The sequence below is a fragment of the Notechis scutatus genome, chromosome 3 (genome assembly GCF_049901735.1).
Source record: "Notechis scutatus isolate UNSWTSFEM ecotype Mainland chromosome 3, rNotScu1.2, whole genome shotgun sequence".
NCBI classification, from domain to species: Eukaryota; Metazoa; Chordata; class Lepidosauria; order Squamata; family Elapidae; genus Notechis; species Notechis scutatus.
Genome location: NC_142011.1, coordinates 20,950,264 through 20,959,646, shown reverse-complemented (window position 1 = coordinate 20,959,646; position 9,383 = coordinate 20,950,264). Strand labels below are relative to the sequence as shown.

Genomic DNA, 9,383 nt, shown 5'->3' with positions numbered 1-9,383 from the left:
AATCTTCCGAGGTCAGTAAAATGTGGACCTAGATTGTCGGGGGCAATATGCTGACTTTGTAAACTGCTTAGAAAGGGCTCTAAGCAGTATAAAAGTCTAAGTACTATTGCTATTGTTCTGATTTGTGAGTGTTCCACTTGCTATAGGCAAAGGTATTCTTCTGCTTTGGCTTTCAAGATCCATCAGATATTTTACTAGAGAAGGAATGAGAGGTGGATCTGCCTTCACACTTCTACACTGGTTTGTCTATACCCCTTCTCACAGTGTATTTGGGCATTCGCCACGTTAAAGTGATGACCGCTATCTTGATTCCCTACAAATACCAATGCCAAAAGATCTAATTCACACACATTTGAAGAAATAGGGGGGGTTTATTTAATTTTTATCCCATCTTTATGACTTTAAAAATAGCTGAAGGTGGTAAACAGATAAAATACTCCTTTCTCCTCCTATTTCCCCCACCTATGAGGTGAGTTGGGTTGAGAGTGATTAGCCCAGAGTCACCCAGCCAGCTTTCATACCTAAAGCAGAACTAGAAATCTACTGGTTTCTAGGCCTGCACTTTCACCACTATTGGAGACTGGCTTAAGTTTACTAGTCTTTGAATAAATTAACTGGAATTCCACAAAATCAGCCAATGAAAAAACTAGCATTCCTGATTTTGAAATGATCAGGGGCTACTTTTTCCTTAAAGAAATGAAATAACTTCGTGAGTTCATTGAGCTTTCTGTCAGCAGTTACGGGATGATTTCCAATTGGTCCCATTCTGAATTAAAATACAGAGTTAGGAAGGTCATTAAAACAAACTTATTCTGAAGCCACAGTAGAGTTCTACCTTTAGCACCAGTCAAAATGGAAAGAGCCTTTTCAATTCTCTAGAGCTTTGGATGTTAAGCACAAGTGAAATGGATACAGCAGCCATACCCTAGTCCAAATTCACTGAACCAAAGTGGATTCTATGTATTAAGGAAGTATTTCATATTGTTCTACACAGGTAAAAATATTTTACTTGCAAAAACAGTTGGTCTCATGTTCATATTTCAGCACAAAAGTCAGTTGCTGTTTCTCTGGTCTAGTTTGCGACACTTCTGAATTATATTTATGTGAAAGAAGGAGAGTAACTGAATGTAAGTTCCAGGTCAAGTACACTGACTAATTTAATCCTAGGTCTTTTTAGACTTCACAATTGAAACCTCTGCTTTTGGAGAAAAGCTCTGTAGAAATAAATCAGTCACACGGAATACTAGAAACAATAGGTATAATTCAGCCCCATGTTAATGTGCATCATTAACTGTAATTACAAACACAATATTCTGAATTCAGAGAACAGTTCTTCCTTTTTTATTTCTTTCAGAAAGATCAGAAAGACCAGCATTCTCATCCAAAGCAATTAGCAAAATATCAAAACAGGATAAAACAAGATTTTTGCAGATCTCATTCTGACAATGCGTTTTGTCAAAGAAATATATGCATATAAATCGTTTTTATAAAAGCATCTCCTATTCTCATGAGGATAGGTGCTAATTAGAGATATAGAGAGGAAATCCTGAATTCTACTGAAGTGAATGGAAAATATATACTGAAACCTATTGATTTCAGTGAGATGGAAGATGTCATCTATTACAAGATGTCCATACATATCTCTTGCTCATTGTTGCAGAGATATTTCCTTACCATATTCCTCAGTGCCTTCAACCAATCACAGAGCTTCTAATGTACTTTGAAAGTTCTTCAAAATTCACGGAGATGCTCAGAGATGTAACTGCCTTGAAAGTAGCCCATGTTGAACTGCATAGCACCATCAAACTTTAGAAATTGACCAAAGGAAGTATTTTAAGACATCTTGTATTATATCATAAATTGTCATGAAATATTTTATAAAATTTGCCAAATTTCAGTTCCACAGAAATCATGGATCCCCAGTTTTTGGATGCATTCTGTAAGTTATCCCATTTGAGGTATCTTCATTCAAAACATTTTGACCTACAATGCATCAAGTTTCACCAAGTTAAAAGTTACAGACAGGATAGTTTTAGTACCGGTAGTATATATAGATTTCTACATTTCTACATTATATTACTCATACAAATTTTTTGGAAAGTATATCAGAAATAAAGTACCATTTGTTTATCTTTAGGTTTCCTGAAGTAATCAATCTGATTTTTTTCATTGGTAATCGAGATGAGATACTATTATATGATCAATGATCACCATGATTCAAGAATGCTCCAAAGTGCTTGAGTTACATAAAAATAAAACAAGAGTGTTATATTCCTCGGGATATCTAGCCTTTAATTCAGACCTGCGATCGATTTAAAACATACCTTTGAAACTGAAGTGCACAATAAAGCAACATTAAAGCTACATCTGAAGCCGATTTACACATTTTGCGTATCATGTTAAGCCACAATGTGGTTTATTTTGTTTTGGCTGTTGCAAAAATTAGGGAATTACAAAGAAGCAAAATAAAATAAAACAAATTCCCACTCAATTAGACTTGAGCTTTCAGCCATGCCATGGCCAGTCTAAAATAGAATTTGGCTTGTACCCATTTTTGTGACTTCACTTGGCCTCATAAAGATATTGGCAAATTTTTAGACTTGGTCTAGATAGCTGTGCTTCACCTCAGCTGGACTGCAGAGACCTCATGATTCTCCTTCACTTCTCAAGGTCTTGTCCTAGGCCAGGGCTTCAAACTCCCAGCCTGTGGGCTGGATGTATCACACGCTGGCCACACCCAGTTTAGCAAAGGGGAAAAAAGTCACGTGACGCCACCACCATGATGACGTGAGTTTGACACTCCTGTCCTAGGCAATCCTTGCAGGAGGTGATGGAAATCCTTCCTGTACTAACTAGGCAGAATTACTAGCTCAGATCCTTGCAAAGCAAAGCAATGCAGGTAGTTCTTGACTTATGGGCATAACTGAGTTGCGATTTCAGTTGTAAGTTGCAACAGACATTAAGCGGGTTACAGTGTGAGGTGCCCAATTTTACTAGCTTTTTGCATCAATCGTTAAGTGAACACAGTAATTGTAAAGTGAAATCTGCAATCTTAAAGCAAATGCTATGGTTGTTAACTGAACCCATTGTTTGCTATGGGACATTTTTTTTGACAGAAATGCAAAGAAAATCTCGATTTCTGGAAAAAATGTTGTCAATTGTGGCTATGTGACCAGAGGATGCTGCAAATGGTCACAAATAAGGGCTGGTTGCTAAGTGCTCTAAATGTGATCACATGACCCTGGGAGAGGGTGGCCATTGTAATGTTGTATCTGGGTTATAAGTCCCTTTTCTGAGGTCCATTGTAACTTTGAATATCAGTAAGCAACCAGTTGTAATTTGATGACTACCTATAGTGCCCTTTTAGAAATGGCTGGTGAGAGGCCTGTGGCATCCAAGAGTGCATAAGCCTTCAATGAAGCCAAGATTCTTTCAAAGCTTTGAAGTGCTCTACCAACAATAGGTTTTGAGTATTGTTTTTCTTTGGGAATCAAAGTGTGATTTTTCTACACCCATATGTTGCACCACTGCTTATCTCATCTCTTAGGACTGTATCAAAAGCAGAACTAGTTTTCTATAATCATGTGGTGATAGAAAAAGTGCATATTTCATAATTTTTCAGGACATGATTTCCCATTGAAGGAACTAGTTTGGTATAGTGGTTAAGCCACCAGGCTAGAAACTGGGAAAACATGAGTTCTAATCCTGCCTTAGACATAAAACCAACTGGGTGCCCTTGGGCCCGTCCCTCCAGGAAGGGGGCAATTGGCAAACCACTTACCAAGAAGATTGCAGGGACATGTCTAGGCAGTCTTCAGGAATCAAGACCTAGAGACACATAAACAAAACAAAAAAATTCCACTGAACTATTCATTTACACAAAGACACAATTCACAGACACACTTTATTCCCATATTACACTAGCCAATAAGTTCTTTTATATATTTGAGGTTTAGCATGTTGTCTCCAGTTATGGGAGGTTAAACCATAGTCTATGCCTGGCATACTGGATTATGCAAATGCATCCAAACAAAGGCTTAATAAAATGTACAAACTCAAAATTTCTTGCATACCATTTCTAATCTATGTCTGGAGGCAGATATCTATAGGGTTTGCATGTTTTTTTTTTAAATCCACCTATATGCTGCTCAATCTATATTAAATATTCAGGAATGTGAAGAATGCTGAAACAGAAGGACTGACACTTTCAGCGCAGCCCTTAAGAAGTGTCATTTTTGAATCTGTAAATCAATATATTTTTTTTAAAGAAAAAAGTAGTTGAGCAGATACATTTACCTACCAGGATACATACTGACTTGACCACAACAGTATAGGAACTCCTGCTTCTCTTGAGAGTCAGAGGGTTTCCTAAATTAACATATTTCTCCAAAAGGAAGGGAGAATTTGGGCTCTGCAGGTGGAAAGATCCTCCTCCGCATTCCTGCATTACAACAGGGAGAATCCTTTTTCCGTGGTTAGAACACTTCATTTGGCCCTCCTCAGCCAGTCCTGTTCTAAAAATACATTGTCTTTTCTTTAAATAGCCCCCAAATCCATCTGCTCCTGCTGCTACACATGAGAGAATTTTCCTAAAATATCTCTTTTCCACCAGCATTTTTTTCCCCAAAGTTTGAAAAATGCTGAATCCTGTTACTCCTACTATTCCCATCCAAGTCCAGAAGGGACAGTTGGCCACAAAGGCTGCCTTCTGAATGATCTAACTTTCCCCAAACCCAGCTGCTTGTCGAAGGCTTGGAGAGAAGGACAGCCAACCCCATCTGCTCCTCAACCGCTGACTTAAATTTTCCTGGTGGGACCGTTTCTGGGACTGGCTTTGCTATAGGAGACCTGAGAGTGACCATGGATTGGGGAGGAAGCGAGTTCATGTGTTATATAACTTCCTGGAATTCCCAAGGAGAAGGAGAAGGAGTTTCCCTAGAAACCAGGAGAGTTTTCTATATAGTTATATATTTCAGTTCCTTTCGGTGGAAGACCAGATGCTATTTTTTTCTTTTCTTTCTTTAGTAACAGGAACATGGTTTTTATTTCATTTAGTAAGGAGAGAAGCCTCCTTATTCCTAATCACTTCCAACGTTCTCCTTGACACCATTTATCCCAGTTGTTTTAATTCTCTTGACTTCCATCTGGGTTGACTCTTTTGTTCCTCTTCCCACCAAAAGGGCAGGGATTGAGATAAGATTGCTTCTTCTGGTCATATATTCCTCAGTAGGATCAAGGGAAACTCACTGAGTCAGATGTTCTCTCCCTAGAAGATAGGATAGGACAGGACAGGGTAGAGCAGAGCAGAGCAGAACAGAACAGAACAGAACAGAACAGAACAAAACAAAACAAAGCAAAGCAAAGCAAAGCAAAGCAAAGCAAAGCAAAGCAAAACAAAACAAAACAGAATAGAATCATAGAATAGAATAGAATAGAATAGAATAGAATAGAATAGAATAGAATAGAATAGAATAGAATACTTTATTGGCCAAGTGTGATTGGACACACAAGGAATTTGTCTTGGTGTAAATACTCTCCATATACATAAAAGAAAAGATACATTTGTCGAGAGTCAAGAATCGTAAGGGATCTTGGAAGCCTTCTAGTCCAAACTCCTGCCCAAGGCAGAAGTCCTTATACTATCCTGGACAAATGGTTGTCCAATCTTTCCTTGACAACCTCCAGCGATGGAGCACCCACAACACTAGAAGGCAAGCTGTTCCATTGATTAATTGTTCTCACTTTTAGGAAACTTCTCCTTCATTCCAGGTTGGATCTCTCTTTTGCGAGCTTCCACCCATTGCTTCCTACCCTCAGGTGCTTTGTAAAATAGGTCAATCCCCTCTTCTCCGTGACAGCCCTTAAGTATCAGAAGACACCATCATGTCACCCCCCTAAACCTTCTCTTTGTTAGGCTAGACATACACAATTCCCTTAACTGTTCATTGTACAATTTAGCCTCCAGATCTTCATTTAATGATCTCAGAATCAGAAAATAACCTTTTTTCCTTCCCCCTTCCCATCCAAATGATCAAGGTCTCAGAAAGATCTGCTGTCCAGATTTTACAAAATGGGAGTTGTATAACAGCAGTTCTATACTTTTTATTAATATATAAAAAAATATTTTTTGCATTGTGGCTAGAACTCTGGAAGGCATCTAAATGAGCTAATTCTTAAATGCTGGATTATTTTCCATCCATAAAATATGCACACACAGAAAGTATTCATTCAAATGTATGAGACATTGCAGAATGTGGGTACAGTACATTTCAAACATTACTTATTTATTTATCAAATTTTGGAGACTGCCCATCTTCCTCACCATGCAGTCCCCAAATTATGGTTGCAGAATACATTGCAGGAAATTATACGGGCAAGCAAATCAAGCTACAGACATCATTCAGGAAAAAAACCAGTCAAATCAATTATACCAGAGGAGGCTAAATATGCCAAACTCTCCTGCCAAATTAATTTGGAAGTTATTCCTTCCTAAATTCTGAACAAAATAAGATGCTTTTTGCACTTCCATTTGCTAAGTTTGTAACATAAATTCATTGAAAGAAAAAAGAAAAACCTTGCAGGAATGGCAGGATTCATAACTTTTCTCCATGTACATCAGATGATAAAGCAAGATTTTAGGAAGGCTTGAAAGTTATTATTTTAAAATTAAGCTGCCTATTATCTTAGTAATAAAGCACCACCAGAATATTTTACAGTATTTTGAAAACCAAGTTTTAACAATTGCAGTAGTATTACTGTAGTCAACTAGAATATTACTATTACTGTAAATAATATTGTAAATACTACCAGATCTGGAATGCAAAACATCAGATGACCACTAGATGGCAGGAAGGATTTTCATTGTCCCTTTGCTGCCACCTAAGGTTTGTCTAGAGTTTTGCAGCCCTGTAGAACTCTTTCTTTTTTGAATATATAATTTTAATTAATAAACAGAGAGCCAGTTTACTACTGTGGTTAAAGCTTCAGGCTAGAAACCAGGGGACAGTGAGTTCTAGTCCTGCCTCAGGCATGAAGTCAGCTGAGTGACCTTGGACCAGCTACTTTCTCCCAACACTATGTAAGGGCAAACCACTTACATAAATAAACTTGCCAAGAAAACTGCAGGGACTTGTCCAGACAGTGTCAGAGAATCGGACATGACTGAGTGGAAGAAAAACAAATTAGCAAACTTTCTTTTCTGAGTAATTCTCTTGGCTTGTTTTAAAACTTGTTCTGAAGATAGCTTAGAGATAGTTATTTATTTATTTTTATTTATTTTATTTATTTATTTGGTTTGTCAATTGCTTACAAGATAATAGGTATAAGTAAAAACATAGTTATGAATACATGGATACATATAAGAAAAATAAAAGGCATGTTGGTGCGCAATTTTCTTAAATAAATGGTAAGCAATTTTCAAAAGTGATTGGAAGGTAAAGTTTGCAAACATCAGCTCTGCTGGGGCTGCTAGCAAGATGACTAATCCTGTTGTCTCACAGTCCTATTCTTCACTGTTCATCAATCTCCTCATGAGAAGCAGCCATCCAGAGTACTTGTGGCAATCTCCCTTCCTCTCCTTATCTGAAGAGGTTGCAAGGGACCAGACTACTCACTGGTTCCTTGATCTTTGCCACAGTTGTCCCCCATACCAGTTTACCATACCACCCTAGGAAGTTTCTTTCTGATCATATTTCCTTATTTTGAGCACTAAGGAGAAAATGATCACATACTGAAAAGTATGAATATTTGAGGCTTTCATTCACTTGTATAGATGCTTTTCTCACATACACACTGCAGCATCACCTATATTTTTAAGCAAAGCCTTGTAGATCCACCCCCTGTGGGTAAATCAGCATACAGCTAAGATTCATTCATAACAAAACTTAAAATGGATGTCCTCAAATGGTCTCACTGAAGAGCACAGAGAATCAAGATGATTTCAAAACAAAACATTTGCCTCCCTTACTACTTAGTCAAGACCTCTTTTAGAATATGTATTATTTACTGGGTAATTTTTAATCTACTATTTTGCCAAAATAGATCTCAGAATGACTTCCATCAAGGAACTGAATGACTACAGACCAGCTGCTCCAACATCTGTAGTTATGAAAATCTTTGAAAGGCTTGTGTTGTCCCACCTGAAAACCATCACGGATCCGCTGTTAGACCCCATGCAGTTTGCATACTGAGCAAATAGATTGACAGATGATGCTGTTAACATGGTTCTGCATTACAACCTACAACACCTTGAATCTCCCAATGCAAGGGTCCTCTTTGTAGACTTCAGTTCAGCATTCAAAACCATCATTCCAGACATTTTTCTAAATAAATTAAACCAACTAGTGGTACCTGAACACACTTGTAAGTGGATCATAAGCTTCCTAACAGACAAGAAGCAGCAGGTGAAGCTAGGCAGAATCACATCCGATACCTGTATAATTAGCACAGGGGCTCCCCAAAGCTGTGTGCTTTCTCCACTTCTCTTCTCCCTATATACCAATGACTGCATCTCAAACGATCCATCTGTAAAAATACTGAAGTTTGCTGATAACACAACAGTGATTGGTCTCATTCGAGACAACGATGAATCCGCATACAGACAGGGGGTAATACAACTTGCCTCGTGGTATAACCGGAAGAATCTGGAACTGAACACACTCAAAACTGTAGAAATGGTGGTAGACTTTAGAAGAAACCCTCCCATACTACCACCTCTTACAATACTAGACAACATTGTATCAACAGTAGAGACCTTCAAATTTCTAAGTTCTACTATATCACATGACCTAAAATGGACACCTAACATCAAAAACATCATCAAAAAAGCACAACAAAGAATGTTCTTTCTGCTCCAACTCAGGAAGCTCAAACTGCCCAAGGAGCTGCTGATCCAGTTCTACAGAGGAATTATTGAGTCTATCATCTGCACCTCTATGACTGTCTGGTTTGGTTCTGCAACCCAACAGGACAGACACAGACTTCAGAGAGTAATTAGGACTGCAGAAAAAACAGTTACTACCAACCTGCCTTCAATTGAGGACCTGTATACTGCATGATCAGAAAGAGGGCTGTGAAAATATTTACAGACCCCTCACATCCTGGACATAAACTGTTTCAACTCCTACCCTCAAAACGACTCTATAGAGCACTGCACACCAGAACAACTAGGCACAAGGACAGTTTTTTCCCAAATGCCATCACTCTGCTAAACAAATAATTCCCTCAACCCTGCTCAACTATTACAAAGTCTGCACTACTATTACTGTTAAATCTTGTCATCATTCCTTATCACCCAACCCCTCCCACTTGTGACTGTATGACTGGAACTTTGTCACTTGTATACTTACAAGCGACTGTTTCCTAGTATGATTGATTGCTTATTG

At 38.1% G+C, this 9,383-nt stretch overlaps 1 long non-coding RNA gene across 1 annotated transcript; it reads right to left on the bottom strand.

Annotated features, from left to right (window-relative positions):
* Positions 1–1,408: 1,408 nt before the first annotated feature.
* LOC148131096 (uncharacterized) lies at positions 1,409–4,387 on the bottom strand. The gene is made up of 3 exons (XR_015748318.1): positions 4,301–4,387; positions 3,782–3,828; positions 1,409–1,983 (listed from the first exon to the last, which is right to left on the bottom strand). It is a non-coding gene; the product is annotated as an uncharacterized LOC148131096 (long non-coding RNA).
* Between the last annotated feature and the right edge of the window lie 4,996 nt (positions 4,388–9,383).